Source organism: Carlito syrichta, unplaced genomic scaffold, assembly GCF_000164805.1.
Source record: "Carlito syrichta isolate Samal-C Ts95f unplaced genomic scaffold, Tarsius_syrichta-2.0.1 Scaffold87115, whole genome shotgun sequence".
NCBI classification, from domain to species: domain Eukaryota; kingdom Metazoa; phylum Chordata; class Mammalia; order Primates; family Tarsiidae; genus Carlito; species Carlito syrichta.
This window is the reverse complement of record NW_007031211.1, coordinates 321,639-335,611: the sequence shown is the minus strand read 5'-3', so window position 1 is coordinate 335,611 and position 13,973 is coordinate 321,639. Positions and strand designations below refer to the sequence as shown.

Here is a 13,973-nt window from a genome sequence, read left to right as displayed (position 1 = left end):
CCCGGCGGCAGAGACCGGGCGGCTGTCAGTCCCCGCGCGCCACCGGGGCGCCCCCTCTCCGGGGGCCGGGTCGCTTCCCTGTTGCCGGGCCTTGCACGGCGCCGCCGGGCGCTTCTCCGGCTGCTTCCCTGCCGAAACCCTCCTGTTTGCTCTCCCCCGCTCCTGCCTGCTTTATTTTTCTCCTTGCCGCTTCGGAAAATCCTCGTAAACTTTTTGAAAAATGTTGGAATGCGGTGCATCCGACACTGAGGGCTTACGTTTTGCGCCAGCTGGCCGGGGACGGAGTGGGGGGGGCGGCTTTTCTCTTCCAGTTTTCTAGTTCGGAATGGAAGTCTTTTTTATCGAGATGATAAATATTTAGCTCTCTGACCGTCCCCCTCTCCCCTTTAAAAATCACTATTAAGGGGAAACACTGATTTTCATCCCTAGAGGCAATTGGCTTAATTGCTGGAGGCTGTTTTGTATATGTAAAAGCCGGCGAGTTACCTTGGGAGGGAATAGGTCCCAGGATTGCTTATTTCTTTGAATGAAATTAATTGGAGAAACCTGGACTCTTGCACCGGGGACACTAGCTTCAATGCTAGGGTAACCATGGCATTTTGTAGCTATGTATGTATTTGTCAGGAGTTAACAAGTAATTATGTAACAACTCTCCAGTTATAATGATCACCCTTGGCTACACAATTTACCCAGGGATTTGCGTTTTTTTTTTTTTAACATCACCTGCTACCTAGCTGTGTGTTCTGAGTTTGCCAACTGCAGCCCACCCACCCTTTGTTTTCTTTGGCTTAATGCGAACCGACCACATTTCAGAATTTGTCTTCCTGGGAATCCAAAACCCCTCTATTAAAAGTTTGTAGGTCCACTGATATCACAGAAAGGGCTTTGTAAACAAGGCAAGGAGGGGTCCTTAAGACTTCCCTTTTGATAGAAGGGTTTGTTTAATTAATAGCGTAAGAAGGCTTGTTGTGGCTAAACATGGCTTGCTAATAACTTGCCTGAGAAATAAATAAGAGCTGCAACTCTCTTTAGATGGGCTGCACCTTGGAGCATCAAGAAAGTCATTCATTTTGAAGCCAGGAGGTTTTACAGGTGGTTCCCAGCAGAGGCTTAGCCCGAGGGTAGGAGGGTAGGAGTGCTGGAGTTTGATGAGATTTTGCAGATTTCTTCCCCACCCATTTCTCCACCCTGCTACCCTGCCTCAGAATGAAGTTAATGGTTAAGGTCTGGAAATAATAGAGATGCTTAAGGATTGAGTGTAAAGAATGTTAATAACTTAACACTTTTTTTGGGGGGGCAGGAAATCCTGAAAGTTTTGGTAGGGGCAAGGACTTTAACTGGTTGATCTTTATCATCTTGTAATTAATGTCTTTCCACACCTTTCCAGAGGGCAGCATAGTTGACTGCAGCCCCTCAGTTATGGAGTGGTGTCTTGGGATGCCTCGTGCGTTTATTTGGCACTTACTCTTTGAGTTAACATTCATTTCAGAATTGGGGCCTCTGTTATTCTAGAAAAGATAATTTTGGATCTCAGGGTCTTATAACATTTTATGGTGTTCTAAAACTGGTAGTGACCTTGGGGGCTACTTTTTATAACTTCCTTTTGACAGAGTGAAACTGAGGCCCCAGGAAAGCTTAACTGATTTAACCAAGGTGTATGGTAAATAAGCAGAGGAGTTGTGCCCAAACCAGTATTTGTCAAAATCAATACCACATTGAAGATGATTTATGCTAAATGATGTTGTTCTGATGTTACTCCCTTTCCCCTTTAGGCAGCTGATGTTTTATCTCTCTGGATGGAGCAAAGAGTCAGAGTTATGTGTGGCTGTAGCCAAATTTGGGCATGATATGGAACAGGTGCTTGCCTGTTCTTGGGTGGCTGGTGCACAGTTTCCTAGGCTTTATTTATGTGCTACCTCCCTCAAGAGTTCTACCCTATCCCTGTACCACCTGTATTTTTATTCAAGTGCTTTCTTTAAACTAACTTTTTTTTTTTTGGGAGTTGGAGTCTCATTCTGTGGCCCAAGCTGGAGTGCAATGGCACAATCATAGCCCTCTACAGCCTCAACCTTCTAGGCTCAAGTGATCCTCCTGTCTCAGCTTCCCAAGTAGCTGGGACTACAGGCCTGCACATCACACCCATCTAATTTTTTTGGATTTCTTTAGAGATGAGGTCTCACTATGTTGCCCAGGCTAATCTCGAACTCCTGGGTTCAAGCAGTCCTCCCACCTCGGCTTCCCAAAGTGCTAGGATTATAGGCATGAGCCACTGCGCCTGGCCTAAACTAACTTTTGAGAAATCTTTTGTGTTTATCAGACAATGATACACATGAAGTTGTGAATTTATTGCAATATACATGTATATATAAAATTTATATAAAATCATAGATACATATTTTGCCTATTTATTTGATATTACGCACACACACATAAATGATCATCTATATTAAAATGATACCATAACTATTAACACTTGCAAAAGTTCATCTGTGCTTCTAAAACGACTGTTTTTATGTCAGAGAGATGTGTCCCCCACATTAATGCCAAATTAACGGAGGAAGTATGGGTTTTCAAGTTGGGCAGACCTGGATTTTGATCCTGATTTAGCGTCTTTGCAATTGGGTGACCTTGGGCAAGTTGCATAGCTTCTCATTTGTAAATTAGTTTGATTGTGCACTTCAGAAAAAATTTTGGAACCAACATTTGTGCCAGAAAAACCATCCTCCTAATAGAAGTTACTTGTGTCACTGCAGATGTAATTATTATTGTGGTTGTTAACCAGTGGTTATAGTGTTGTGGAAAATGGCTCCCAGTGGATAGGGGGACCTCTTGAATGAGGACTGCCTGTAGAGAAATATGGCGTGGGCAGAAGGAACTGGAAGGTTTAACCTGCTTGATGGATTATTTGAGAGGCTTCTGTGCATCAGCATCCTATAGGACTTTGTTATATATTGTGTTAATACTTTACCTTCTGGAGGCAGACTGTCCTCAAGCCTTTAAAACAGGGAATCAAGACTGGGCTTATGCCTACAATCACAGCACTTTGGGAGGCCAAGGTGGGAGGATGGCTTGAGTCCAGGAGTTCAAGGCAACATAGTGAGACTTTACAAAAAAATAAAAAAATTAGCCAGGTGTGGTGTGGTGTGGTGTGGTGTGTGCCTATAGTCCAGCTACTCGGAAGGACTGTCTGAGCCCAAGAGATTGAGGATGCAGTAAGACCTTGACTCAAAAAAAACCCCAAACACATGAAAAAACAAACAAACAAACAAACAAGGAATCAGAAAACTGGGAGTTATCCTTGATTCCTCCCTTCCCCTTGTACCTCATCCATCCATCAGAATTCATACATTCATCAGCACATTTTTTTTTGAGTTGGGATCTCACTCTGTTGCCCAGACTAGAGTGCGGTGGCCCTGTCACAGCTCACCACAACTTTGACTTCATGGACTCAGGCAGTCCTTTTGCCTCAGCCTCCTGAGTATCTAGGATGACAGGTGTGGGCAACCATACCTAGTTAATTTTATTTTATTTTATAGAGGCAAGGTCTAGCAATGTTGCCCAGGCTGGTCTCGAGCTCCTGGGCTCAAGCATTCCTCCCGCCTCAGGCTCCCAAAGTGCTGGGATTACAGGTGTGAGCCACCAAGTGCAACCTCCATCAGCACATCTTGTTCAATCCAATTCCAAAATATATTTCTAGTCCATCTAATACTCCACAGTTTACCGTGTGTTTGGCTTCCTTTCTGGCTTCAGCCGGACTTTTTTCTGTCCTGGGGCTCCTGCAGGTTCCGGCCTGTCTGTCTGGACACCTGTCCGCCTACCCACCCCTACCCTCAGCATTCCACCCTGCTCTTCTCACCTTAGCCATAGTGGGGAAGATAGGCTGTAGAGTTCGTCTGCTTGGGTTGAAGTCCTGGCTCCCCTATTATATATTCCTATTTGCCCTACACCTCAGTTTCCTTTCTTGTGGTGTGGGGCTAATACTACTTACTCACCTAATAGAGCTGCTGGAAGATGTGAGGATAATGCTCTTTCTTTCTTTCTTTTTTTTTGAGTCAGACTCTCACTCTGTCACCCAGGCTGGAGTGCAGTGGCATGCTCATGGCCACGCCAGCATTGACCTGCTGGTCTCAGGCGATCCTTCTGCTTCAGCCTTCCAAGTAACTGGAACTACAGGCGTGCTACCACACCCAGTTAATTTTTTTGGATATGTTGTAGAGACAAGGTCTCACCAAGTTGCCCAGGCTGGTTTCGAACCCCTGGGCTCAGACAATTCTCTCACCTCGGCCTCCCAAAGTGCTGGGATTACAGGCTTGAGCCACCGCGCCCGGCAGTGGATAATACTCTTATAGTGCTCAGAATAGAATCTGCCATAGACTCAACCTCCAAATATTTGCTGTCACGAACTGCTGTCAGGCCTGATTCTTCATCATTCAGGTCTTGGGTCTTTCTGGTATATCCTTTGTAATTTTTTTTTTTTTTTGAGTCCTCTGCCTCCCAGGCATGATATTATGGCTCACAGCAGCCTTGACCTCCTGGGCTCAGGTGATTCTTCCACCTCATCCTCCCAAGTAGCTGGGACTATAGGCTTGCACCACCACACCTGGCTACATTTTTGATTTTTTTGTGTAGATGAGGTCTCACTAGGTTGCCCAGGCTGATCTCGAACTCCTGGTTTCAAGCGATCCTCCCACCTTGGCTTCCCAAAGTGCTGAGATTACAGGCGTGAGCCACCATGCTTGGCCTCTGGCATATCCTCTGTAATTGTATATTTATTTGCAACTTGCCATCTCCCACTCATGAGTCAACTTCATGAGGGTGGGGATGAGGCCTGTTTTAGACCTGGCTGAAGAACCTGGCACCTAGTATAGTTAGTCCCTAGAATGCTGAAGGCACAAATGTTTATTGGGATGTATGAGTAAATGTGGAATGGGTGAATAAGAAAGGGGAATGTGATGGCTGACAAGTGTTGAGGAAAGTCTAGGCTGAATGTATCCTTTGCATCTGCCTTGGAGGCTGCAATGCTGAAAGTGAAATTAAACCCCAGAAGTAGGAAGGAAGAGGACTTTTTTTTTTTACTCTGAGATAAAAGAGGTCTCAATAGTTGAAGAATAAATGTGTGCAAGAAATCAAATTAGGTAGAAAAATGGGTTGGGGCAACAGTGAGATTTCCAGGCGTCAGGAGCTGTAGAACAGCCCCCACCCCCAAGCAGGATCTTGGGGGCAGTGTGGCCAGGTGTGCAGTGCTGGTCTGTCCAAGGATAACTCCAACTTAACTTAAGCGAGCTGGTGGTGATGGAGGTGCCTGCGTGCCTGCATATGGATTGCCCACAGCAGTGGTTCTCCAAAGTCAGGGCCTATTCAGATCCCCTAGAGAGCTTGTTAAGACGAATTGCTGGGTCTCTGGATTCCGTAGTTCTGAGGATGGGTCCCAGAAATTGCATTTCTAACAGCATCCCAGGTGACCTGATGCTGCTGAGCCAAGGGCCCACTTGGAGAACCCTGACCTAGAGAGAGGGCATCCTGTTCTTCAGGGGATAGAGAATCCTGCCTGACACAGCCAGGGCTGGGTTGGACTTCTGGTGTGGCTGAAGTCTCAGCAGTTCAAGCCAGTCAGGATTCGGTGTGCTTTTCCCAGGAGTTGTGCCCTCTCTTAGCTCAGTTCTAAGGAAATGGGTCAGGAAGTCTTAGTCCCCCTCCAGTGTCTTTCTATTACACTTGAAGTAATGTCTAAACCTTCTACTTTGGCTTTTAAGGCCCTACCGGTCTACCTCTACCATCACTGCCTGTAGCGAGCCAGCCAGCCCGGCTTTGAGTTCCAGCTCCCAGCTTACTGCCTGTTTGACTCAGCTTCCTCAAGTGAGGAATGAGGCTGTATTTGTTCCAACTTCACAGAGTTGCTGGGAAGAGAAAGTGAGCTAATGTATGCGAAAGGCGCCATGTCTGTTGCACAAACTGTGCTCAACACGTGTCAACCTGCGTTAGCTGATCCCTTGTTAAAGGATCCCAGAGCCTTCCATTGTACTTTTTATTTTTATTATTGTTGTTTTTTGAGTCAGGGTCTCACTCTGTTGCCCAAGCTGGAGTGCAGTGGCTTGCTCACGGCTTTCTGCAGCCTTGACCTCCTTGGCTCGGGTGATCCTCCCACCTCAGCCTTCTGAGTAGCTGGGACTACAGGGATGCATCACCACGCCTGGCTAATTTTTTTATTTCTTTTTTTTGTGGAGATAAGGTCTCCCTCTGTTGCCTAGACTGGTCTTAAACTCCTGGGCTCAAGCAATCCTCCTGCCTCGGCCTCCCTTGAGTTCCCTCTGCCAACTTGCTCCCTTTTTGACTGTGCAGTGGGATGTCACTCTGCCTGTCTCTTCTTCCTACAGGCCCTGCTCCTCTGTGTCTGGGTTCTTGTCCCTTGCCCCCTCTGCCATCATGTTTCCTGTCATTTGGTTCATGGCTCAGAGATTCCCCTGTAGGAAGGCCTTCCTTGCAGCCCATTTTCTCTCATCCTTGGCGGTCCATCGCCCTGTGTTTCTCATCACTGTCTGAAGTCCCATTGTTAGGATGCTAATCCTATGTCCGGTACGGTGGCTTGCCTTCTGCTCTGGAATAAGCTGCCTAGCACCTGCAGTTGGACTAGGTGCTCAGTGAATACTTCATGGAGAAGTTAACGAAAAGGCAGAAAGACCCCTTAACGAACTACTGTATTTATATCATTTAACTGTCCCCTTGCTTGTTTTATTTTGGTAACTCCTGTTAGTTTTCTTGTTAGCATCTAAAACTTTTTTTTGAGTCGGAGTCTCACTCTGTCGCATGCGTGAGTGGCACGTTCCCAGCCACCGCAGCCTCGACCTGCTGGGCTCCGGCGATCTTTCCGTCTCAGCCTTCCAAGTAGCTGGAACTACAGGCAGCTGCCACCATGCCCGGCTAATTTTTTTTTATTAATTGTAGACATGAGGTCTTGCCAAGTTGCCCAGGCTGGTCTCGAACTCCTTGGGCTCCCGAAGTGCTGGGATCATAGGCCTGAGCCACGGCAGCTGGCCTAGGGAGACATTTGATTCCAGAAAACTCTCCACCTGAGACAAATTTGCTGGTTCCAGGGCCCTGCTACAGACCTTCCTGAGTCCCATTGTTCAGGGAAGTTTGGACATTTGCCTTGAACTCATCCCTCAGATGACCCTTAGGACAGGAGCTGTGTAGGAAGCACTGGATTGTGGGGGAAGGGTTCTCAGAAGTGTTGCTACCCCAGCTTTGTGGCCAGGGAGGAGGAACTTAACTGTCTATCATTTTTTAGAGTCTGCCAACACCTGCAGCAAAATTCTCAAAAGATGCCTGTTGAAAATGCAGATATCATGCCCCACTTCCACCCCTGACCTGTTGAATCAGAATTTCTGGGAAGGAAGTTCAGAAATTTGCATTTTAAACAAGCTTTCTAGCTGATTCCCAAACACACCAAATTTTGAGAACCTTTGCTGTAGTTTGCTATCCTTGTCTACAAAGAATGTTGTCAACTGGGCTCCCCCTTATTCCTGCCTGCTGCCCACATCTGATGTGTTAGAATCTTTTATTTATTTTTAATTTTTTTTATTTTTTGAGTTGGAGTCTCACTCCGTCGCCCAGACTGGAGTGCAGTGGCTGCTCCTGGCCACCGCAGCCTCGACCTGCTGGGCTCCGGCGATCCTTCCGCCTCAGCCTTCCAAGTAGCTGGAACTACAGGTGTGCGCACCCATGCCCGACTGATTTTTTTGATTTATTGTAGAGATGAGGTCTCGCCAGGTTGCCCAGGAGGGTCACAAAACCATGGGCTCAGGCAATCCACTCACCTCAGCCTCCCAAAGCGCGGGATTACAGGCTGAGCCACTGAGCCCGGCTATGTTAGAATCTTTTAATCAAACACTATTTGAAGTCTTAGTACCTTTTAGTATTAAATAGTGCAAATGCGATTAGTTACTTTCCCCCTTGAAGATCTGTTCTGATCCCCACGGTTCCCAGCATAAGCTTGTTTTCTGTCAGCGGCACATGACTTGTAGCTGGGTAGAATTCTGTGTCTTGCTCTTGAAATACCCCAGTTCCCTCCTGCGTGCACTTGGCTAAACTGAGGCACAGGGGAGGAGGTCTTGCTTTGTCCTAGGAAGCCACTCTTTGGACTTGTCAAGGATTTTGTTTGATCATGGCCTGGGTTCTCAACTGGGCTTTTTGGGGACTCGTGAGGCTGCTAACTAGGTGTGCGGCCACTGTCCTTCTCTCTGTCAGATGTTTCCCTCAGGCTGGCAAAGGAGGAAGTGAAATGTGATCCTTTCTGAAGGTAGAGGACCACAAGGTACAGTCTGCAAGGCAAGCTCCATGGGGAGAGGATGAGGATGAGCAGAGTCCAAGGATTTTAGCTGAACCCATGAGCAGCATCCCTGTGGGTGTGTACATGTGTGTGAAAACACAACCAGAAGCATGGAGCAAGTGGACCTTGGAAACTCCAGGAACTGTGAAGCTCTTTCCTTTACTTTAATGGGGTTCTGAACCTACCTCGAGGCTTCTAGACTAGTCAGGAATTAGAGAAGTTGGGAGGATCCAGAAAGATTGACTGCAAGGAAAGGTGTTTAAACCTCAGATCTCTGAGCAGCAGAGAAAGAAGGTGATTGAACTGGGAGAAAGGCTGACCTCAGGGTCTGATCTTGGGGAGCCTGGCATCCAGAGGGTAGGCACTGACCTCCTGCAGGTTCCTCCCTGAAGAGGGATCCTGGAGACACTTGGACTTTTTATTGTCTTTATTTTTATTTTTATTTTTTTTGAGTTGGAGTTTCACTCTGTCACCCAGACTGGAGTACAGTGGCACGCTCCCGCCACCGCAGCCTCAACCTGCTGGGTTCCGGCGATCCTTCCGCCCCAGCCTCCCAAGTAGATGGAACTACAGGCGTGCACTACCACGCCTGGCTATTTTGATTTATTGTAGAGACGAAGTCTTGCCAAGTTGCCCGAGTGGGTCTCGAACCCGCAGACTCAGGCAATCCACTCGCCTCGGCCTCCCAAAGTGCTAGAATTACAGACTGAGCCACCAAGTCTGGCCTTTATTGTCTTTAGATAATTTCTTTTTTTTTTTCTTTTCTTTGAGTCGAGGACTTAATCTGTCACCAAGGCTGTAGTGGAGTGGCATGATTACAGCTCACTGCAGCTTTGACCTCCTGAGCTCAGGTGATCCTTCCGCCTCAGCCTCCTGTGTAGTTGAGGGACTACAAGTGTGCGCCACCATGCCTGGCTAATTTTTTTTTTTTTTTTTGTAGTGATGAGGTCTCACCATGCTGCCCAAGCTAGTCTCAAACTTCTGGTCTCGAGCAATCTTCCTGCTTCAACCTCTCAAAGTGCTGAGATCATAGGCATGAGCCACTGTGCTTGGCCTGGCTTTAGATAATTTCTAAAGTTGGGTGACAGTGACAAGGGAGTCCATGAAAAATTCTTTTTCTCGGTCTTAGAAAATGTATGTATGTGGGAAAATGTCATTAAGTTATAAAATAGCATGATTTCTACTTAAAAAAAAAAATATATCTATGTAATCTGGAAGGATTGTCACTCACATGCAATCCCTTCTCTCTGGAGGATGGGATTAGCTATGATTTGTGTTTTCTTTCTACTAATTTGTATTCTAAGCTGTAATAGTAAATGGGCATTATTTTTGTCTTTGAAGGAAATAAAGAATAATTATTAGGTAACTTTGATTGGCTTTACAGGAATGAGTTTGTTCTAAGCCAGCCTAGAGCCCCTTTGGAGCTCTGTACTGAAGCAGAGGAATCTCAGAGGATGTGGATTAGGCACTTTAATACTTGCAGTCTGCCAGAGTGTAGTAGGGTTGGGGTTAGGACTGTTATGTGGTCATTTCAGCTCTGCCACTTGGGATTTGGGGGCAGTTTTTTCATTTTCCTCACCTATAAGCGGGGGACACTAATGCCTGATCATATAGAGTGTTTTACGTATGAACGAGCCTTGTAAGCTTAAATTCTTATCAAATGTAAGGTATAAACTCAATGGTGTGCTGGAGTCAGCTGATACTAGCTGATTGTTAAGATTTCAGGAATTTTGTGAGCTGGTTGATATGTTGATAGCTTGAAATTGCCATATTCTTAAACTGTGAGTGTATTTACACAAAGGTAATAGGCAAAGTAGGGTGGGTGAGCGGCCTCCGACCTGTTGTTAACATTTTTCAGCACACCATTGGGTAGCACACCATGGGGTTCTGAACCTGCCTTGAGGCTTCTAGACTAGGCAGGAATTAGAGAAGTTGGGAGGACCCAGAAGGAGTGACTGCAAGGAAAGGTGTTTAAACCTCAGATTTCTGAGCAGCAGAGAAAGAAGGTGGCAGATACTTTACCATCATTCTTTTCCTGTTTTTTCCTTGCCTGCTTCTCACTAGAAAATTTTTTTTTTTTTTAAATCCAAATCCTAGACGGGCATATGCTGTAGTCTCAGTTTCTTGGGAGGCTGAGGTGGGAGGATCATTGGAGACCAGCCTGGACAACATAGTGAGACCCTGTCTCAAAACAACAAAAAAGTCAGATTTTTTGTATTTTCTCTTGCATCTTGAAGTAAGCATATACCTTTGTTATGACCCAAAATATTTAATGCTCATCTACTACAGGACTTGTGGAGAAGAATTTTTTTCTGTTTTATGAAAGTCCAGGCACAGAAGGAGAATGCCCTCTCTTAATGCCCTGAAGACTTTAGTTTTTTGTCTTTGGAAATGGAATAAAAGAACATAACAGTTGGAGCTGGGGCAACTATCTTGTGACCTTGAGGCAACAAGCCTATGGATGAAAAGGCAGCATGAGGAGTCAGTTGAGTGGCTTTATGAAGGCTGCTGAACTGACCTTGGGACTACTGTTTCCTGGGCTTCTTGTTAAGTAAATGTAGCTGTTCACACTGTTTAAGCCATTGTTAGAACAGTTGTCAATTTCTTGCAACCAGAAACCTTCTAATGTTGTCAAGGTACTTTCTATTTATATTTTGGCACCCTTGAATAATCACAGCATGATCCCCTCTTCACTTTTTTTTGTTAAATGCAATTTTATATTTTATTTTTCATGTAGAGATGGGGTTTCACTATTTTCCCCAGGCTTAGTCTTGAATTCCTGGTTTCAAGTTATCCTTCCACCTTGGCCTCCTAAAGTGCCGGAATTATGGGTGTGAGTCACCGTGCCCAGTGTCTACTTTTTTATTTAAGGAGAGTGTATGTTTTAGGAACTCCCCTATTCTCTGGCTTGATAAGGAATATGCAGCAAGAGACAAAGGGCACCCGCACCTTGTCCTGTAGGAAGTACGTTCTGACCAGAGCCTTTCTTTCAGAAGCGTAGGAGGGGACCTAGATAGAGGGTTCCTATATTTCTGTTTCTGGCAGAGATTTGATGGGAAGAGAGGGAGAACCCTGTTTTGTTTTGCTTGGAGAGGGAGCTTCTGTGGGTCTGCACTATTCTGGGGAGAAACCATGCACTTTTAGAGCTAGTAGGGAACTTAGAGATGGGTTGCTCTTTCTCACAAAGTATAAAAGGAAATGGAGACCCAGGCAAGTTAAAGTGACTTGTCAGAGGGGATCTGGGCCAAGCACTGTGTGCCCTGATTTGTTCTTGCAACTTTACTTGGCCTTCCCTCTGTAAACAGCCTCCCCTTTTGGTAAACACCCTCACGTTGCCCTGGCAGTGAGACTCCCTCTGCAGTTGAGGGTACATAGTGCCTCTGTGAGCTCAGTTAGTGCACCACTGGATCAACTCACTGCTCCATCCTCTCCGAACTTGCCAGACCCTGTGTGGTGCTTCCTGGGCTGGGGTAGTACTACTCCGGAAGCCCACACACTGTTGTCCTTGTGTTTCTTGGTGGAAGGTTCCCGGCCCTGTCTGCAGCCTCTGGGGATCACTCTGGCATTGGCATTGTGGCTATGTGTGTGCTGGCGATTGTTTCTATCCAGTTTTGTTTTCTTGGTTGAGGTACCACCCATTATTTATGGGCAGCTCACTTGAGAGAGACACGCACAAGCGGTACCTGTTGCCCAGGTCCAGGGAGAACATGTCCATGCCATTCTATGTAAATGGGTTCTCCTTAGTTGTGCAATCTGTGACTCTGAGAAGAGGAGAAAAGTAATAGCCATTGGGTTTTATTTTCCATGTTTTGCAGGAAACCTTATTGTACATATGCTTGACAAACAAAATCAGTTGTTGATCCAACATCATTGAGCAACTATGGTTTCATGAGGCCAGGACCAAAGACTTGTATTTCTTACTATGTTTGTGACTTTCATTATAGTTCCTAGCCCACACTGAGGCATAACACTTTTTTTTTTTTTTTTTTTGAGTTGGAGTCTCACTGTCGCCCAAACTGGAGTGCAGTGGCTGCTCCCGGCCACCACAGCCTTGACCTGATGGGCTCCAGAGACCCTTCCGCCTCAGCCTTCCAAGTAGCTGGAACTACAGGCGCACGCTACCACACCCGACTAATTTTTTTTTTTAAATTTATTGTAGAGATGAGGTCTCGCCTGCCCAGGCGGGTCTCGAACCCGTGGGCTCAGGCAATCCACTCACCTCAGCCTCCCAAAGGCGCCGTGTTACAGGCTGAGCCACCGAGCCTGGCAGCACTTTTTTTTTTTTTTTTGAGTCAAGGTCTTACTCTCACCCAAGCTGAAGTGCAGTGGCATGATCATAGCTCACTGCAGCCTTGACTTCCTAGGCTCAGGGGATCCTTTTGCCTCAGCTTCCTGAGTAGCTGGGATTATAGGCACTGCTACCACACCTGCTAAGATTTTAATTTTTTTTTTTAATAGAGATGAGGTCTCACTTAGTTGTGTTACCCAGGCTGGTCTCAAACTCCTGGGCTCAAGCAATTCTCCTGCTTCCACATCCCAAAGTGCTTGAATTACAGGTATAAGCCACCACACTGAGCCCACAACATTTCTTTTATGAATATCTATAAGAATCAGCAAGTGCTAGGAACATTAGATGCCATCCTGGGCCAATCTTAGAGCAGTGGTTTTCAACTGAGGGATGAGGAGATGTTTTTTCTTTCTCACCTTGGAACATTGGCAGTATCTGGAGACATTTTGGATTGTCACAGCTGCGTGTGTGTGCTGCTACTTACTGGCATCTAGTGAGTAGAAGCCAGGGACGCCACTAACATTCTTCAGTGCACCTAACAGCCCTACACCAAAGACTTATCTGACCCCGACGTCACTAGTTCCAAGGTTAAGGAAGTGTGGTTCAGAGGGAGTGCAGGACCAGTAAGTGAGGGATACAGTGTTTCAGGTATTTTTCCAGGGGAGTGTAAAAGGTCCTGTGGAAGAAAGAGGGGACTGGCCCATTTTTTGCAGGACCTAAAAGAGGGGCAGATTTTTGAATCTGGGACTTGCAGGACATACAGGAGTGGATTGGGCTGAAGAAATGGAAGAAAATAAGTAACAGGGAAAGGGAGCAGCATGTGCAAGGGGTCGTAAGAAAGGATGTGGGGTGTGCCCTGGACTGTGGGCCTGAAGCATGGAGTAGAGAGTGCAGGGGGAGCTGGTTGGCATGGGAAAGAAAGGTGGGACCAAGCCATGGGCCTTTGCATGCTGTGTGGAGGTGTTTGGGTGTGATGGTTATGGTGCTGAGACACCATTCAGCATGATAAGGGAATGAGATTTACGATGACTGAGGGTGTCAGTTTGAGGGGTTAGAGTCTCTGCGATCACAGTGAGGCAGAAAGACGGCCTAACTAGGTGGTCAGTGATATTCAGGTCTCGGTCATTAGTTTCCTGTGACTGCCATAACAATTTATCACAAACTGGGTAGCTTAAAATAACACAAATTTATTCTCTTTCGATTCTGGAGGCCAGAAAATGGAAACAAAGGTGTCAGCAGCGTCACCCCTCTGAAGACTCCAGGGGAGATGCTTTGGCTCTTCCAGCCTGCAGTGGATCCAGGTGTTGCTTGGCTTCTTTACTTATGGCCACATTACTCTAGTTTTTTTTTTTTTTTTTT

At 46.2% G+C, this 13,973-nt stretch overlaps 1 protein-coding gene across 1 annotated transcript in view; it reads left to right on the top strand.

Moving 5' to 3' along the window:
• Nucleotides 1-13,973, top strand: part of MED12L (mediator complex subunit 12 like) — a gene marked incomplete at its 3' end in the record, with an annotated part of 335,349 nt that overhangs the window by 755 nt on the left and 320,621 nt on the right. The gene's annotated exons all lie outside the window — the stretch shown is intronic.